Source organism: Silene latifolia, chromosome 2 (genome assembly GCF_048544455.1).
Source record: "Silene latifolia isolate original U9 population chromosome 2, ASM4854445v1, whole genome shotgun sequence".
Taxonomy (NCBI): Eukaryota; Viridiplantae; Streptophyta; class Magnoliopsida; order Caryophyllales; family Caryophyllaceae; genus Silene; species Silene latifolia.
Window position 1 is genome coordinate 191032186 of NC_133527.1, and position 6731 is coordinate 191038916.

Sequence of the window (6731 nt, forward strand, 5' to 3'; positions counted from 1 at the left end):
ATTAATGTAGTTAATGAGAAAATTAGAGGAAGATGGACAAATTAGAGCATTAACCTTAATTTTTTTGTTCTCATCTAAGCCCTCCATTTCCAAGATCCAAAGGCTCACAATGAGACTTATGGACTCAAATGTAAGAGGTGGACTTAGATGATCTTATTACTATATATATATATATATATATATATATATATATATATATATATATATATTTGAGTTTAATAACAAAATTAAATTTGATAAAGGTTGTGCTTTTAGAGGGAACACATTTCACAATCCTTATTCTTTTAGTATAAGGAGGATTCTTATTTAAGACAGATTCTGTTTGTCTTAAATTTAAAATATGTCAAATATAGCTCCTAAATTTTATAGTAAATCTTAAAAAAGGGATTCAAACATAATTGTGATAAATAATATTAATTACAACAACTCTCCCTTCTGACGGACATATTCGTCACAAGCTTGCGATGGATCAAGTATTATGGATAGATAAAACAGTTTTCTATTCCTTAGGCACTCTACTTTTATCTTATCTATCCCACATGGATAGTACTTGACCCGTCGCAAGTTCGCGACGGATATACTTGTCACAAGGTCGCGACGGATATGCTCGTCACAAATGAGAATCTCCTATTTACTAAATGAATAGGCGAAACTACAACTTTTCCCGCCTAAAATATATTTTCTAGAATAATGCTTGGTATTTTTAGCATATACTATAGGTGTGGACATGATAAGTTATAAATGGATATAATCTTTTGTATTTAAATATTTATAACATTTATTAACTTTTTATGATAAGAAGTTGTGACTAAAAAATATGGTATAAGTAAATATTTGTTAAAATTCATTAACTTTTTATGATAAAAATTTGCAGCTAAAAAATACTCCGTATATTGTTATTAGTAAATATTTGTAAATTAACCTCGTTAATTTCTCGGAAAAGAAACAAAAAAATTCAAAAAAAAATACTCATTTTATTACTTCTTACGATTTAAATTTTTATTTATTTCTCTAATCAAAATACATTAAGGAGAAACATGAAAAATAAGTGAATTGTCAATTTAAATTATATAAATAATACACTAAAAAATAAAACTCTATAAATACCGTGCATATAGTGCACTAGGTTTATATTAATAATAACTCTATAAATACCGCGCATTTATTACGCGATCTAAACTAGTTTGTTTAGTAATTATTCTTATTTTACGATAGATTAGTGTCGTCTACTTTGTTATTACTACATGTGGTCAGTGAGACCCACTCACGCAATTATGAAAACCACCCTATTATTATAAAACGGATTCGCGTCTAACTTTTATAATAAGTAATATACTCCCTCTATTTCGGTGAATTATTGTGTATTCTTTTTACACAAAGACGAATGCATAAGAAATAAGCTAGGGTAAAATTGTCTAAGTTTAAATATTTAATATAAAAAATACTTGTCTAAAATAAAAATAGATAACAAATAAATGATGCCCTAAAAATAAAAATAGATAACAATTCACTAAACAGAAGGAATAGTAATATTTATTTTTAGTATTAGGGTAAAATCGTCTTAGTTCAAATATTTAATATTTGCATGAAACTTGACGCCATGTTCAAACTGCAGGTGACTCCTTATGGATGAGTAATTGAGTATACAACTATACAAGCATTCAATTATTAAACCACGAGATACACCCCAACCGAGTCTCAATCATTCTTTTTATTTTTTTTGTTTTCTTTCCTCTCTAATTCAAATAAAATTTATTCGAGATAAGCACAAATTTTGTTACTCGGTAAGACTAGATGAATATATAATTTAAATTGACAATTATATATCGGTAAAATTGTCTTAGTTCAAATATATATAATTTTGTTACCCGAAACAAATCGACTCGCTTGACCCAAAATGGTCCGACCAACAAACCCGAAACAAACCTGAAACTCGAAATGACCCGTCCTGACCCGAAATCAATGAGAGACCCGAAGTGACCCCACCCGAATTAGCCCAACCCAAACGTAACCCGATAACCCGTTTTGCCAAGTCTACAGTTTATAAAATGTGCATTAATTGTGTGGAATCTAAACTAATTTGTTTATTAATTATTCTTATTTTACGATAGATTAGTGTCCCCTACATTGATTTTGTTATTACTACGTGTGGTCACTAAGTCCCACTCATGCAATTATGCAAACCACCCTATAATTATAATAAAACGGATTCGAGCCTAACTTTTATAATGAATAAGTAATAGTCTCTCCATTTCGGTGAATTATTATCTATTTTTTTACACAAAAACCAATGCATGTGAAATAAGCTATTAGAATATAGATATATAGAGATATAAAAATAGATAAATAAATAATGTACCCAAAAATAAAAGTAGATAACAATTCACCGAATAAAGGGAGTAGTAATATTTATTTTATTATTAAGGTAAAATCGTCTTAGTTCAAATATTTAATATTGATTTGCATGAAACTCGACGCCATGTTGACTCCTTATAGTTGAGTATACAGCTATACAAGCATTCAATTATTAAACCACGAGATACACCCCAACCGAGTCGCAATCATTCTTTTTATTTTTTTATTTTTTTTCCTCTCTTATTCAAATAAAATTTATTAGAGATAAGCACAAATTTTGTTACTCGGTAAGACTAGATGGATATATAGAGAGCAGTTAGTCTTGTTTGCGACTGTATTATTAGCTATTTTAACTATAAGAAGGATCAAATATTATCTCACATGTATATAAGATAAATGTTGCTTTTTCCAATGCATTGTGCCAAGACGGTGTTCGAGACATTATGTATTTAGCATTTTAAATTGTATCTACATCGTATACAATTAACCTCATTAATTTCTCGAAAAAAAAAAACAAAAAAAAATACTCAGTTTATTACTTCTTACGATTTAAATTTTTATTTATTTCTCTAATCAAAATACATTAAGGAGAAACATGAAAAATAAGTAAATTGTCAATTTAAATTATATAAATAATACACTAAAAAATAAAACTCTATAAATACCGTGCATATATTGCACTAGGTTTATATTAATAATAACTCTATAAATGCGTTTTTTCTCGATCTAAACTAGTTTGTTTATTAATTATTCTTATTTTACGATAGATTAGTGTCCTCTACTTTGTTATTACTACATGTGGTCAGTGAGACCCACTCACGCAATTATGCAAACCACCCTATAATTATAAAACGGATTCGAGCCTAACTTTTATAATAAGTAATATACTTCCTCTATTTCGGTGAATTATTATCTATTTTTTTTTACACAAAGACGAATGCATAAGAAATAAACTAGGGTAAAATTGTCTAAGTCTAAATATTTAATATAAAAAATACTTGTCTAAAATAAAAATAGATAACAAATAAATGATGCCCTAAAAATAAAAATAGATAACAATTCACTAAACAGAAGGAATAGTAATATTTATTTTTAGTATTAGGGTAAAATCGTCTTAGTTCAAATATTTAATATTTGCATGAAACTTGACGCCATGTTCAAACTGGCAGTGACTCCTTATGGATGAGTAATTGAGTATACAACTATACAAGCATTCAATTATTAAACCACGAGATACACCCCAACCGAGTCGCATTCATTCTTTTTATTTTTTCGGTCCGTTTTTCTTAAAATCATTGTTTTTGGTCTGAAATAAGACGGGTAACATGTCATCATTTTACAATAAAATGTTATTTTTTGATAACATGTTACCATTATTGTTCACATCATTTTCAGGGTAAAAAATGACACCTCTAGTCATAACATTTTGTGAATTAATTGGTTACATTTTCTTAAAAAATGGCAACATTTTATCCACAAATAAGACCAAAAGAGACCCGAAGTTACCCCCACCCGAATTAGCCCAACCCAAACGCAACCCGATAACCCGTTTTGTCAGGTCTACAGTTTATAAAACGCGCATTAATTATGTGGGATCTAAACTAATTTGTTTATTAATTATTCTTATTTTACGATAGATTAGTGTCCCCTACATTGATTTTGTTATTACTACGTGTGGTCACTAAGTCCCGCTCATGCAATTATGCAAACCACCCTATAATTATAATAAAACGGATTCGAGCCTAACTTTTATAATAAGTAAGTAATAGTCTCTCCATTTCGGTGAATTATTATCTATTTTTTTACACAAAAACCAATGCATGTGAAATAAGCTATTAGAGAATCTTATTTATATTAATACAAAAGACAATACTCAATACTCAGCGCGCCACGTCATTAATGCAGGTTTTTTTTTGGAAATTTATGTTATGGTGGGACCCGTGAGTGTGCAATGTATTTATTTTCTTCAGATTTCCGTCTTTTCAAACATGCGATAAATTCTGTCTTACAACAAATTCTATGAAATAATATTATGAAAAAATTCTATGAATTAATATTATGAAATAATTTTATACATTCCGTGTAAATAAAATTAATAACATATACGCAGAATGAATTATAAATGCGAGTAAATGAAATTGAATTACATAATTTTTAAAACAAAATTACATAATAATAAAATTACATAATTTCAAAAAGGAATAACATTTATATACTGGATCAAACATAAAACGCAAATGAATTACATACATATGTTAAAATTGATTATATTAGATTATATTTCTTTTATCCGGATGTAAAAATTTTTATGTATGCAATTTTTATTTACAATAGTAGATTACGTTATTTCCTTATAAACCAGTGTATGTCAACACGTGTTTGTAACAAATTTAAATATAAATTATGTAGATCGTAGATTTAGACTAACCAGATAAGTACAATAAAAATGCAAAAATAAATATACATCTAAAAACATTAATACTGACCCAAATACATACCCGTACAATTTTGCACGGGTTTAAAACTAATATAGATATATTGAGATATAAAAATAGATAAATAAATAATGTACCCAAAAATCCTATCTATTAAACGAACAACCACAGAGCTGACATGTCAGCCTGTGGTTGAAAGTTCAATTTATTTTATTTTATTTAAATAGGCCCCACCACATCACCCATGATCTAGGAGGCTCTTTTATTTACCTAAAACACTAAATTTAATTTATGTTCAAAATATGATTGTTCTTATTAATTCATCCAATTATTGATTTTATGTCATTAATTAATAGTGTTAATGCGATGATTGAATGATACAGCCATAAAAATAAGAATATGATGGGATTAAATCACGCTTTATATAAGTGATATACAACATGACCATAAAAATATTTGAAGGGTAAAAATACAAGCATTTTCCTTTTGAATAAAACAGAAATTTGTTTACAATAGATGAATAGAAACATTTAAAATTTAAAATAAAACATTTAAGATGGTGATCAATATATCAATCATTTTAATTATATTTTAAACTAAAAAAAAAAAAACAGTAACATGGTCAATATAGTCGCTTTAGTACAGAGTAATTAGTCTATTAATTTTTCATTTTGTATCTGACTCGGTATTAATTACCGTCCTCGAAGCAGAATCTCTAACAAATCCCACTACAGGCTAGGGGCTACAGGCTACAATAATTAGTCTATTAATTTTTCATTTTTTGGTGGACGTTAACTTTTAAATTGTTGATGGAATCAACACGCCAAACCTTGTATAAATAGAGAGAAAGAAGTGAAGCATAGCAATACACAAAACCAGCAAAGATAATAAAAATACAAGTTCAATTACATACATTCTCTCTGAAAATGGCTGTTATTTCAACACTCGACTCATTCAACCCAATCTATTACCTACCGGGCATGCCAATTCCTCCTTGTCAGGTAAAATATTTTCTTTATTTCACTTTTATTGCCTTTTTTCGCTCTAACTTATCCCAAAATTATTCTCCCCGTTTTAGTTCTATATTTATTTAGTAAGAAAAATAATTGTGATCCCCAATATGTCGTTGGCAATAGAGTATGGCCACCTTGTTAGGTACAAGTATAAAAATATTGGTTTTTCCACACTAATTCTCCAAGTCTTATTAATTGATATTTTAACATACGTCCATTGGACAAGCATATACTCCCCCTGGCTTTTAATTTTCTTCCCGTTTCTCTATTATATGTGAGGAGTATTATAATGAAATGAGAAGAAAACAGCAAGCCGGAGGGAGTATAAGATTACTTGAAATTTAATTTAAGTGATCGATGATTATAATCTCAATCAAATACTAATGTAAAGGTTGGTGTGCAGGAGTCGGGTAACGCTGATGACGCTTCCGCCCCCGTGTAGCATGCTTACACTTTCGTCGTCTTTGGCCTTTAGATAATTCCAATGTTTGTTGATGCTACCTATGGTTACTTCAGTTTCCTGTGTTTTACTTATCTTTTTCAGTTTGTTCCTTTTTTATGCTTTTAAGTCGAACTATGTTGTCTAATGTAATTCGACATCATCAATATCTTCAATAAAATCTAAAGGCACTTGTGAACTTACGTGTATATGTTTATATGTCTTCTCTTTTTCATTTAATTATTTTGTTCGGCTCATATATAGTCCTTGTTTGTATTTTATAGCAAGCATTTTATTAGGACGGATCAACACACTTACCAATTTTTGTATATATTTTAATCTAATTGTTTTCACCCCCAGTTTTTATACCATACCCAACGACTTAATCCCGAATCGTTGGGTTGCCAATCGACCCCATAGGATCGCAATAATCAAGCCTTTGTGAACCCTATTTACGATAATTTGTTTCAAATTAAAGTTACTCCATTT

General features: G+C 28.7%; 1 long non-coding RNA gene across 1 annotated transcript; it reads left to right on the forward strand.

Moving 5' to 3' along the window:
• Positions 1–5545: 5545 nt before the first annotated feature.
• On the forward strand, positions 5546–6445 carry LOC141632056 (uncharacterized). Its single transcript, XR_012537749.1, has 2 exons — positions 5546–5791; positions 6207–6445. It is a non-coding gene; the product is annotated as an uncharacterized LOC141632056 (long non-coding RNA).
• Positions 6446–6731: the final 286 nt, after the last annotated feature.